Source organism: Nomascus leucogenys, chromosome 2, assembly GCF_006542625.1.
Source record: "Nomascus leucogenys isolate Asia chromosome 2, Asia_NLE_v1, whole genome shotgun sequence".
In the NCBI taxonomy this organism is placed as follows: Eukaryota; Metazoa; Chordata; class Mammalia; order Primates; family Hylobatidae; genus Nomascus; species Nomascus leucogenys.
The window spans coordinates 110,735,125-110,747,604 of record NC_044382.1 but is presented as its reverse complement, the minus strand read 5'-3'; the positions used below and the strand labels follow the sequence as shown (position 1 = coordinate 110,747,604).

General features: G+C 37.0%; 1 long non-coding RNA gene across 1 annotated transcript; it reads left to right on the top strand.

The window, feature by feature from the left end:
* Positions 1–1,632: 1,632 nt before the first annotated feature.
* Positions 1,633–11,027, top strand: LOC105739412. The gene is made up of 3 exons (XR_001115324.2): positions 1,633–1,703; positions 7,574–7,636; positions 9,765–11,027. It is a non-coding gene; the product is annotated as an uncharacterized LOC105739412 (long non-coding RNA).
* Positions 11,028–12,480: the final 1,453 nt, after the last annotated feature.

Below are 12,480 nucleotides of genomic sequence, written 5' to 3'. Positions count from 1 at the left end.
TTTAATGGAAATCCTGAGGTACTTCATAAGCCAGTCAAACTTGATATAACTCCAATTCCCAATCTTGACTCTCCTGTAGTGTGCATCCACTAAAGTCATTGTTAATTGCTGCCTTCCTGCAAGCTCCTTGGAGTCTCACCCTAACTGTCGGCAGTTTAGTTTGAATGGGGGTTATATGTAGATTGTGGGGTTTTCCTTTCTGTAACACCCTCCCTTCCAGAATTTCTCCCTCTCAATATCCAGCCACTCGGGCAGCCCCCAGATCTCTCATCTGATTTTTCCAGTAATAATGTTTTGTTTGAGCTCTATCTATCCTGAGCTGTTTTCAAATCCTGACAATTTTCAAATATGACAATTTTGTCACTGTTTAGTGGCTTCAAATGGTAGTTTTTTTCCACTTAACTTTCTAATTGTTATCAGCAGGAGAGCTAGTCTGATATAAGCTACTTTGCCTTTATTGAAAGCCAGAATTCCTAAAGTGGAAATGTGCTTCAGTGTATAGACCAAGAATAGTAGGTGATAAGGTTCAAAATACAAAAAAAAAAAAAAAAGCTTAATGATGTATGGCTTCTTAAGCCTTGGCAAAGAGGTTGATGTTTATTCTAAGCATTATACAGGCATTACCAGGAAATTTTAAGCAAAGGAGTGCTTCAATCTTATTTATGAATACAGTGGTAATTCTACATGAAAATATGCTAAATTATAATATCGGTAGTTCTAAATGGAAATGATAAATAATAGTACTAGATAGTGTTTATTAATAATAAAGTGTATGTCAGACAGTAGGAAGTGAGATAACGTAAAACTTTATAGTGGGAGATGATACTGATGATTTACACAGGCAATGATACTCACCACCTGACTTATTAGGAAATAAAAGAGAAATAATTATGGCTTTAAAAATTGGGATTGTTTTGATAACTGAGGATGAGTCCTTTATTCACTCATTTATTGAATACTGTGTAGCTACTGTTCTAGATACTAAGGATACAATAGGAAATAAATACATTCTCTGGAGAAATGTAAGACAAGTCTATGTAGTTTTGACATTCTATCTTTGACAACCCCGAATATGGTCAGAGACTTACCTTCTCAATGAGATCTGGTAATTAAACATTTCTTTAGCTTCTTTTACTAGAGATCAAATTTGAATCCCAAGTTACAGGAAAAAAAATACATAATAAAAAAACTCTTCAAATCATGGATAAGGCATGACAATAACAATTCCTTTTAACATGAGTTCCAATTTGATGAAATAAATTATCATTTTTATATTACCAAAGATTATTTCTGACAGAAGAACATGGACTACTTTACACTTCTCCTGGCAAAATGATGAGCTAGGGTTGCAGTTTATCTGTAAATGTTTTAGTCTCACTTAGGAGGCTATAAAAATGATTTAAATTAGGAAGAAATTCTGTCAGTTGCAGAAGGAAAACCATGAGCCTCCTAAGGAAAATCTCTGAGTTTGTGCGTGTGTGCGTGTGCGTGTGTGTGTGTGTGTATGCAAGTGTGGCCAGCTCAAAAGCCATCAGCCAAATAATAAAACTAAAATAAATATTTACAGATCCATTGCATGCAACTCTGTTCTCTTGGTTTGTCAGGGAATCATACTTAATTTTCTTATTTGAGGGCTTTTGGCTCAATTCTGAATAAACAGTGCACATCCATGTGGGAGCAATGAGGAGGAACTGTAGCATCTGGTATGGCTTTAAAAATAACTTCCTACTTATGTAACTGAGATTTTACCAAAGATCAATGAACTTTTTCAGGTCTGAGACCTAAGGTTGGATGGCATGAAATAGTTCCTTTGGAAGCTGTTGATTCATGTAGCACTGTTATTTTGAAAGAAAAACATTCCTACCCAAGAAGCAGATGTTAACAGACCATAGCCCTAGAGTCATAACTCTAGGTTATTGAGATCTAAGTTTTTGTTCTCAGCTTCATTTACAATCATTACTTTTAGTTATTTCTTTATTGATCTCATACCACACATTTCTTCTAGTCTGTACAAAATGTCAACTTAAGTGGGGTGAGCAAATCTGCATTCACAATCAAGCAAGCGTGCTTGGTTACAACACAACATGGTGCCTCTTGGCTCATTGTTTCTAGATGACAATGTTATTCATGATGTTGCGTGCTTCCAAGACAAAAACCACTTTGTTGCATTAGCAGCTAAACCCTGTGATGCCTTTGGAATATGATATTGTAGAACCGTCTTTAGCTTCTCAGCTCTGGGGAGTTGTAGAACATGTTGAAATCAGAACTTATTTGTGGTCCATCTGAAAAAAATATTCATCTGGGTTCTCTTTTAAACTTCCTTTGTAAGATGTTTTTCTTCAATGACAAATGCATCTGTAAATGGAAAGTACTTTCTGAAGAATTCTGAACTTTGACATTTTATAATAAATGTCCCACCATCTCTGGTAAGTAGGAGACTAATAAATATTAAACCAGTGTATAATAATAGGTACTAATCATAGGTCGTATGCAATACTTTTGGGGGGATGAATAGGATTAACAAGTGGGTTTCCATACTAATTTATTGACACATTGTAAGACATTTCTATAACTTATACATTTTTCCTGTGTTCCCCTTTCTTATTCTTTATTTTCTACAGCATATGAAATTGCTGCTCCTGTAAAATGAGTCTGAGATTCAGGGGACACTGAAATACTGGACGTGATGTATATTTTAGAAAGAAAGTTTTTGCAGGTCTACCTCCACATATCATCAAAAAGATAGAAAAAAATAAAAATAGGAAGACCACATGTCTTGAAGGCGGTAGTGATATCCAGCATATATTTATGGTTTGTCATCCTGTCATCTGATAATTAGCTGTTGATTTAGCTGTTGTGGTTGTTTTTTAAAATAATTTTTGTCTCTATTGAACCCTAGGAAAATAATTTGTGCATCCTAATTGGCTATCTTTGCCTTATTTGTGTGAATTATGCAAATTTTAGTCATTCCTATACCCCAAATAATCAAATTACTGTGCTAATAAAAACAGACTGCATATGCTTAGGCCACAGACTCTACCTTCATGTGCTACAAGAAACATTGTTGCTATTCTCAATCAGATTGAAGGTAACAAAAACTTTTTTCATGGAAAAGGAAATAAACCCTGAAAGATTTTAGAGAAGCATTATGCAGTGTAGAAAAGAATGGAGCAAACACTCGAGAAAAGAGATTTGATGAAAGACTGAGTGGGGTAAATTTGGAAAACTTTTACCTCTAAAAGAGTTAAATTTATATATATACATATCAATATTTCAATAAACATTGAATAATATTAATTTACATTTTGTTACTTATTATACCCTAAATGCGTACCCAGAACTCTGCTGGAGGAACACATAGTTAAAGCTCATATCCTTGATGTTTTAACTTTTAAGCCAATACCCAAATTTACATATTCTCCAGGTGACTGGTTGTGCAAAATATTGTTTGATTTGGCAGATTCCCTCCACATTCTTTTAGAAACTTGATAGAGACAAAATAATAGGATGTCTCTGTTAGCCATCTATGAAGCTCATTACGAGGTTATTGTAATGGAGATTAACTTTTAGAAAATGACTGGCAATAACTTTGTCATTAAATTGCATGTAAGAACTGAAATTCTCCATGCTGACCCAATCTCAATCTTTGTTTGGTCTTCCCTTCACTCAGAGTGGATTGTTTTCTTGCTTTGTCTTTCCCATGATTATCTGATGCCTACCCTCAAAGAAGCCCTCCACCTCTTTGAAATCAATAGTCTACATTCCTGAGGTTGCAGGCCTCCTATGTTATTTTGAATCCATTGCTTCCACTTTGTGCCTTTACTGAAAGAAAAATTTAGAAACATGGTGAGTTTTCTTGGCATCTTATTATTTTCATATTTTCTTTTTCCGTAAAAAATTTTTCATCCCAGCAAATAAAATGCAATACAGTTTTCAAAGTGAAACAAAACCCAGCATGTTCACATATGGTATTTCCTTTCTAAATATTTCTTGTCTTCTTTAACTTGGCATTCTGGCTGTGTCAGTGCTGAGACTCATCAATATTATTTGTGTGTGATTTGACAGAACCCATTTCCTTAGCTCCTATCCCAGAGATAATTTTTGTTTTGTTTTTCTTTGTGCTGTGAACAGTCAATGCCTTCTTAGCTGTCATATAATCTTTAGGGATGCTATTGGGCTCTTGGGATAAATATTCCTTTATTCAAAGAAATGATCTATCAGGGTAGGCTAGACTCAGCAGCAAACCCTGGTAGTGTTTGACCCATCGCATCAAGAACCTTAGAAGCACTTGTATGATTGGGAAGGAGAAGAAGGGGATGTGAAATAATTGTATTATCAGGGTCTCTAGCCTCTCTGCTCCTGTGCTAAAAAGGTACTAAATGAGTAGCCCCAGGAGTAAGTAATAGTGAAGAGAAATGCTTTAAAGTAGTTTCTCAAACTTAGCAAACTTTGTGGACTCCCAAAAAGGCATAAGAAGATAAAAGGCTGAGCGATATGTTCTTCTCACGAATTGGGTGATTAAATATCTGAACTGGGGGACAAACTCTTACCTTACGTGGGCCCTATAAGTAAAGGAAAAAAAGGAAGGCATTTGGCTGTGGTGTTTTAAGAGAATAGTTATACTTAAAACACCTCCAATGTATCCCATTTTTCTGGATCCTTTTCAGACAAGCGAATGCTGAGGGAATTCATTACCACCAGACCAGCCTTACAAGAGCTCCTGAAGGAAACACTAAACATGAAAAGAAAGGACCATTACCAGCCACTACAAAAACACACTTAAGTACACAAACCAGTGACACTGTAAAGCAACCACATAAACAAGTTTGCAAAATAACCAACTAACATCATGTTGGCAAGATCAAATCTACAAATATCAATACTAACCTTAAATGTAAATGGGCTAAATGCCTCAATTAAAATACACAGAGTAGCAAGCTGGATAAAGAACCAAGACTCGCTGCTACACTGTCTTCAAGAGACTCATCTCACATGCAAAGACATATATAGACTCAAAATAAAGAGATGGAGGAAAATCTATCAAGCAAATGGAAAATGGAAAAAAGCAGGGGTTGCAATCCTAGTTTCTGACAAAACAGACTTTAAACCAGCAAAGATCAAAAAGACAAAGAAGGGCATTACACAATGATAAAGGGTTCAATTCAACAAGAAGACCTAACCTGTCCTAAATATATACACACCCAACACAGAAGCACCTAGATTCGTAAAGCAAGTTCTTAGAGACTTCCAAAGAGACTTAGACTCCTACACAATAATAGTGGAAGACTTTAACACCCCACTGACAGATCATCAAGACAGAAAGTTAACAAAGATATTCAGGACCTGAACTCAGCTCTGGATCAAATGGACCTGATAGATATTCACAAAAGTCTCTACCCCAAAACAACAGAATATACTTCTGTATTAGTCCATTCTCATGCTGCTATAAAGAACTGCCTGAGATTCGGTAATTTATAAAGGAAAGAGGTTTAATTTACTCACAGTTCTATAGGGCTTTGGGGGGCCTCAGAAAACTTACAATCATGGCAGAAGGGGAAGCAAACACATCCTTCTTCACATGGCAGCAGGAACAAGAGTGAGTGAAGTGGGGAAGCTCCTTATAAAACCATTTGATGTCGTGAGAACTCAGTCACACTCTTGAGAACACCATGATTCAATTACCTCGCACCAGGTCCCTCCCATGACACATGGGGATTATGGGAACTACAATTCAAGATGAGATTTGCTTGGGGATACAGCCAAAACGTACCAACAGCTCATTGCCACAAGCTCTTATTCTAAAATTGATCACACAATCAGAAGTAAAAGACTCCTCAGCAAATGCAAAATAACTGAAATAATAATAAACAGTGTCTCAGACCACAGTGTAATCAAATTAGAACTCAAGACTAAGACATTCACTCAACACCATACAATTACATGGAAATTGAATAACCTGTTCCTGAATGACTTTTGGAAAAATAAGAAAATTAAGGTAGAAATCAAGAAGTTCTTTGAAACTACTGAGAACAAAGATACAACATACCAGAATCTCTGGGACATAGCTAAGACGGTGTTAAGAGGGAAATTTACAGCACTAAAAGCCCACATCAAAAAGTTAGAAAGATCTCAAGTTAACACCCTAATATCACAACTAAAAGAACTAGAGAACCAAGAACAAAATACAAAGCTAGCAGAAGACAAGAAATACCTAAAATCAGAGCTGAACTGAGGGAGATTGAGACACAAAAATCATTCAAAAGATCAATGAATCCAGGAGCTGGTTATTTGAAAAAATTAATAAAATAGATAGATTAATAAAGAAGAAAAGAGAGAAGAGATTCAAATAAATACAATCAGAAACAACAAGAAGATATCACCACTGACCCCACAGAAATACTAGTAACAGTCAGAGAATATTACAAACACCTCTATGTACATAAACTAGAAAATCTGGTAGAAATGGATAGATTCCTGACACATACACCCTTCCAAAACTAAACCAGGAAGAAATTGAATCCCTGCAGCAAACCACCATGGCACATGTATACCTGTGTAACTAATCTGCGTGTTCTGCACATGTACCCCAGAACTTAAAGTATAATAGAAAAAGAAAAAAAAAGAAATTGAATCCCTGAACAGACCAATAACAAGTTCTGAAATTGAGGCAGTAATAAATAGCCTACCAATCAAGAAAAGCCCAGGATCAGACAGATTCACAGCTGAATTTGAGCAGATGTACAAAGAAGAGCTGGTACCATTCCTACAGACACTATTCCAAAAAAATTGAGGAGGAGGGACTTCTCCCCAACTCATTCTATGAGGCCAGTATCATCCTGATATTAAAAACTGGCAGAGATACAACAAAAAAAGAAAACGTCAAGCCAATACCCTGGATGAACATTGATGCAAAAATCCTTAACAATATACTGGCAAATCAAATCCAACAGCATGTCAAAAATCTTATCCATCACGGTCAAGTAGGCTTCATCCCAGGGATGCAAGATTGGTTTAACAAATGCAAATCAATAAATGTGATTCATCACATAAACAGAACTAAAGACAAAAACCACATGGTTATTTCAATAGATGCAGAAATGGCTTTTCATAAAATTTGGTATCCCTTCATGTTAAAAACTCTCAATAAACTAAGTATTGGAGGAACATACCTCAAAATAATAAGAACCATATGTAATAAACCCACAGCCAACGTCATAATGAATGGGCAAAAGCTGGAAGCATTCCCCTGGAAAACCAGCACAAGACAAGGATGCCCTCTCTCACCACTCCTGTTCATCATAGCATTGGAAGTTCTGGCCAGGGAAATCAGGCAAGAGAAAGAAATAAATGGCATTATTTTTAAATTGGAATAATTGCCTTCACCTCTTTTTACCAAAATGTTAAGGTTGAAGTATTTTTAGCATCTCAGGACAGTTACTCTCATCATATATCAAACTAAATCTCCTAGAAGTAAGCTATCCACATCCATATCAGTTCAATCTCAGAAATGAATGTCTCAATGGGTACTGTGTACCCAAATCATCTGCTAGAATAAAACCTCTGTCTGTGACAGGAACAGTCCAAAAAGGAAGCTAGGAGTCAGCCCATCATGAGGTTGCTTGATCAGAATCACATGGTGAGAAACTCCATATATCCTCCTGATATTCTGAATGGCCTGTTGGGTGAGATTCTCCCTTTCTCCCAATTCCCCTTTCCTCCCACAATGAGAGTTCTAGCCTTACAGATGACAATATGTTAGATTCCTTGTGGATGCTAGGGAAGGGAAAAGGTAATTAAATAATGAATTTGAGCCTGATGTGGTAAGATTATGTTCATAGATCCCATTTGCTGAAGGTTTTGGTCAAGTCAGACTCTCTTTTCCTTAGCCCACGTATTTTGCTCTTGTGAGCAACGTGGGGAAACAGTTAAAAGGCTGAGCATGAATGGCTTCTCCTTGCTGGAAAGGTGTCTATATGCCTTATCAACTGTAGGTAAGCCAGATCATCTTGCCATATATAAGACACACATGAGTCATCAACATCTTATCCAGGAAGACACAATTAGAGCTTGATCCCTTCTGTAAAAGTTCTTCAGGATACAGAGAGGACATGCCAACTAGAGCATAAGTATGTTTGCCTGAAATCAATAATTAAAATTCATTCTCCAAATTTGGGCTTTTTATGCTAAATCAAGACTTGAAATTTGGGTACTAACAAGCTAATATTCTGCTTCTTAAACAATGCCCAGAAAATGGTTACTTGAATTAAGTGTATCGTTATTAAAATAATTAAAATTATACCTTTTGTAAGGTAATACATTTTCAAGACATCACATTGAGCCTCTTTTCAATGATTCAAAATGAAGAAGTTAAATTTAGATAAATATCAGGATTAATCAATAAAAAAGTTAGAGTAATACTAAAAACTGATATGATCTGCATTTAAAACAGTTCTGCTCAGTTCAACAAACATTTATTGAATGCATATTATATCCTATACTAATGATAAAATGATGAATAAAACATTCTTGTCACTTAATCTCAGTTAAGGGATGAGAGAATTGATCTAAACAATAATACATGTGAAAAATAGGCCATAGAATGTGGTAATGGATGATGCATAGTAGACTTTGGAGACAGACAGGACTTAATTAATTAAGAGTTAGAGCTCTTGCTCTTGCTCTAACTCTGTGTTTTTACGTAAGCTACTTTATTCTTCCCTACCTTTGCTTTATCATTTTTGGCACAAAATAGGCATTCAATAAATAGAAGCTAACAACAACAATAAAATATGTATTGGCTACAGAAGTAATATTCCATAGAGAATGATTTTGGAAAGTTGATCCAGGAAGGCTTGTAAGAGGAGATTATGTGTCCAAAGGGTTTTGATACAGGAATAGAAATTTGCTAGGTAGTTAATATTTATAAAAAGACTCCAGGCAAAGAAGACATTTTCAAAGGCAGAGGAGGCAGGAGCTCTAAAACCTGGTAACAGTTTAATATTGCTGTTGCATTCATTAGTTACAGAAAAGTAATGAGAGATGAGGCTGGAGAAGAGGCAGAAGCCAGTTTATTAGGAGCCTTTGCCCTGACAAGAAGTTTGAACTTGATCTTTTAGGACAGAGAGTGAAGATATACTTTTCTTGTAATGAGTTTTTTTTGTTTCAGCTTTGCTTTATTTTCATTTATTTTATCCAAGGTTTAAAAATGGGATATTGCCCTTAAACTCTGTAATTTTTGGCTTCTCTTGAAAATTTGCCACCATTAATCTGCATTTTCTCATGGCAGCTATTGATTGGAGATAAGTAATGTCTGCCTCTTCACAGGAGCATGTGCTCTCTTCATGGGGAATGAGAATACTTGGAGGGTTTTAAGTTGATTTGTTATGTGATGAGCTATGTCATAGGACTCTCCTTGTGTTTTTTCACTGTAGTTGAGGAGGAGGAGGCCAGGAGTTGAGAAGGGGTAAGTGGATATGACACTGCCCAAAGCTAAGTTAATGGAAGAAGGATACATAATGTGATTCATGTTGGTTAGAGAAAGATACTTTAAAGAAAAGCAAAATAAAGTTAAACATTCCTCTAGAAAAGGGGATGGGAATTTCATATATAGAGTTGGTAACTGTTATTGGTTGGAAATTAACTCTTGCGGGACAAGATATCTGAATTTTTAAAAAAGATATCACTAAAGAAAAACAGAAAAATAAAATTAAGCTGCAGTACTAAATGGAAAATCAACCCCAATATTCTTTCTCTCCTCTTCTCAGAACTGGAAATTCCCTGTCTCCCCTTAACCAGCACTGGAAGCAGATGGGAAGAGAATAGCTGTGACTGACTCACACTCTAACCCAGCAACCCTTAGCATACAAGTGGGAGACCATAGTTTTTTAAGACCCCAGAAGAGGCCAAAGGTCTGATAATTGCTAGGAGAAGGTCCACTATCCAAGAAGAGAAGAGGAAAAGGAATTAAAATCTCCAAGCACTGGGGATGCAAGAAGAGAGTAGCATAGGAGAGAAAGAAGAAGTCCATGGGGTGACCCTGCCATTGGAGGGAAATCCATGTGGATACGTGCAGGGAGTCTAGGAAGTGAAGCCGTAGTGATCATTTACAAGAATGAGGGTTAGGTAAAATAAGGGATGCAAAGCCACCTGTAGTCTATTCTAACCTCACTCCACCACTCTATACAATCTGTTTTATCATCTGAAACATTAAGTAAAGACCTGTTTGGGTCTTCTTCGGAATCCCATACATTTGAGTTCATTAGTCAGAAAAAGGGAAAATACTACCACCCCTTCTTGGAATGGCAGTCATGTACACTTTTATAATGAGGGATTGGGCAGCAAAGGGGGCCCCTTGTGGACCTCACTCAGCCAGAGAAGGAGGCAGAATGTTTCCTTCACTATCTTTTCCCCTCCCCAGAGGAACATTACATATTGTTCCCTCCACGGGCTTAAGAGAAGGTGCCGGGGTTACAGATAGATATATCGCTAGCTGTAGAGCACAGGGTGAATTGGGATGTCCATGTACAAGACTAGGGACAGCAGAATCAGTTCAAAGACTTCAAAAATAATTAGGAAAAAACGGAAGGCCTTTTTCCAAAGCTTAGGAGTGTGGGTAGAGAAGAGATGATGCCATGATATACCATGTCTCTGGGGCTTTTCTGTATTCCTCTTCCCCTGTATACTGTATTGCCCTCATTCCCTATTTATTCAAAGTCTGTGCAACCTCCACTGTGAAGACTTCCACGAGAAAATTCAGATATTTCTTCTTTTGTGGACACTTTCTAACTTACAAATAAGTTAATTTTAATTGAAGGAAGAGTTTTTTCGGAACCTGTTGGCCTGCTCACTGGAATGTAAGTTCCTTAAATCTAGGGCACAGTGTCTTTGAGAACTGCAATCACCTACACCAACATGACATAGCTATTAGGACTAAGAACAGAGACCACCTGTGTCAACATAAGTTAGTATTTTTTTCCGTGAAACATTTGTCCAAGAAAGATAAGACTGTAACCAATAAATAGTTTGCACTTTTTGCATCAGGTAATTCCTGCAAACCAATTTATCTGAGATAACACTCTGCTTGACTAGGCAAATAGCTCGCTTATCAAACAACAATTTATTCATTAAAACCCTCATCTTGCTCCGATGACCAATACTAAGCTATTATGTCCTGACCACTGCTCCAACTCAATCCATTTTCTACTTTTAAACTAGCTGAGTTAGACCTCCAAATTCTATACATACCTTGTTCTGTACAACATTGCTAAGACTGTCTAGGGGATGTTCTCTTTTACTACAGTGAGGGAGGCTATCTGGTGGTGATATTTTGACGTATTCAACATCTTTTGGTCTAAATCCATCCTGAAATGTTTATGAAGCTCATGGCAGTGCTTAATAAATATTTTGTGAAAGAAGTATTTAATAGGAAAATCAACATGACGATGTTGGTAGATAGGAAAGTCAAGGATACTTCAAAAGTATGAAGTTAACTTGTGCCATCACTTAAGAGGGCAAAAACACAAGAGCATATTTTCAGTGAGAAGACAGTGATTTCAATTCTAGGTATGTTGTTTGACATTTCTGGGATGTGGAAATAGAGAGGTCTGATACAGATGCTCTATGCTCAGTGATGAAAGGCCCCCCAGGAATAAGATTTGTGAGGAAGGTTGGGAACTTGTTTTCTTAATTAGTGGTTCTCAAAGTATGATCTTCAGGCCAGCAACATCAGCACCACTGGGGACTTTGTGGAAATGCAAATTTTGGGTCCCAGGCCACACCTACTTAATTGAAAAGTCTGGGATGGGGTTCAACTATCAGTGTTTTAAGAAGTCCTGCAGGTGATCTGCTGTACCATGAAGTTTGAGGACCATTACCTCAAAAATTAATCAGAACTACCAAGCTCTAATGCTCAATGCTATCCAGACTTCTGGTGCTAAACCTACTAAGGCATGCTAACATTGTGTTCTTTGTACAGCCAGGTCCTCCCTAAAAGGGGATCTAAGAGGCTATAAATAAAAGCAATGAAAGCTTTTACTTTATGCATTTGAATGCTGGCTATACCACTTTCTATTTATGTGTCTTAGGAAGTAAAATTGCTTAACCTTTTTAAGGCTAGGGTCCTCATCTGTAAAATGGGAATGCTAATGGTACTTATTTCATTGAATTCTTCTGATGATTAAATGAGTTCATATATGCAAAGTGCTTAAAGCTGTCATAAGTTTGCTGCTTTTAAAATCTTTACTCATTTAGAAAGTCACTTGCCCCCCGCCCCTCCCCCCTTTTTTTTTTGAGGTGGAGTCTCACTCTCTTGCCCAGTCTGGAGTGCAATGGGGCGATCTCTGCTCACTGCAAGCTCCGCCTCCCAGGTTCATGCCATTCTCCTGCCTCAGCCTCCCCAATAGCTGGGACTACAGGTGCCCGCCACTACACCCGGCTAATTTTTTGTATTTTTAGTAGAGATGGGGTTTCACTGTGTTAGCC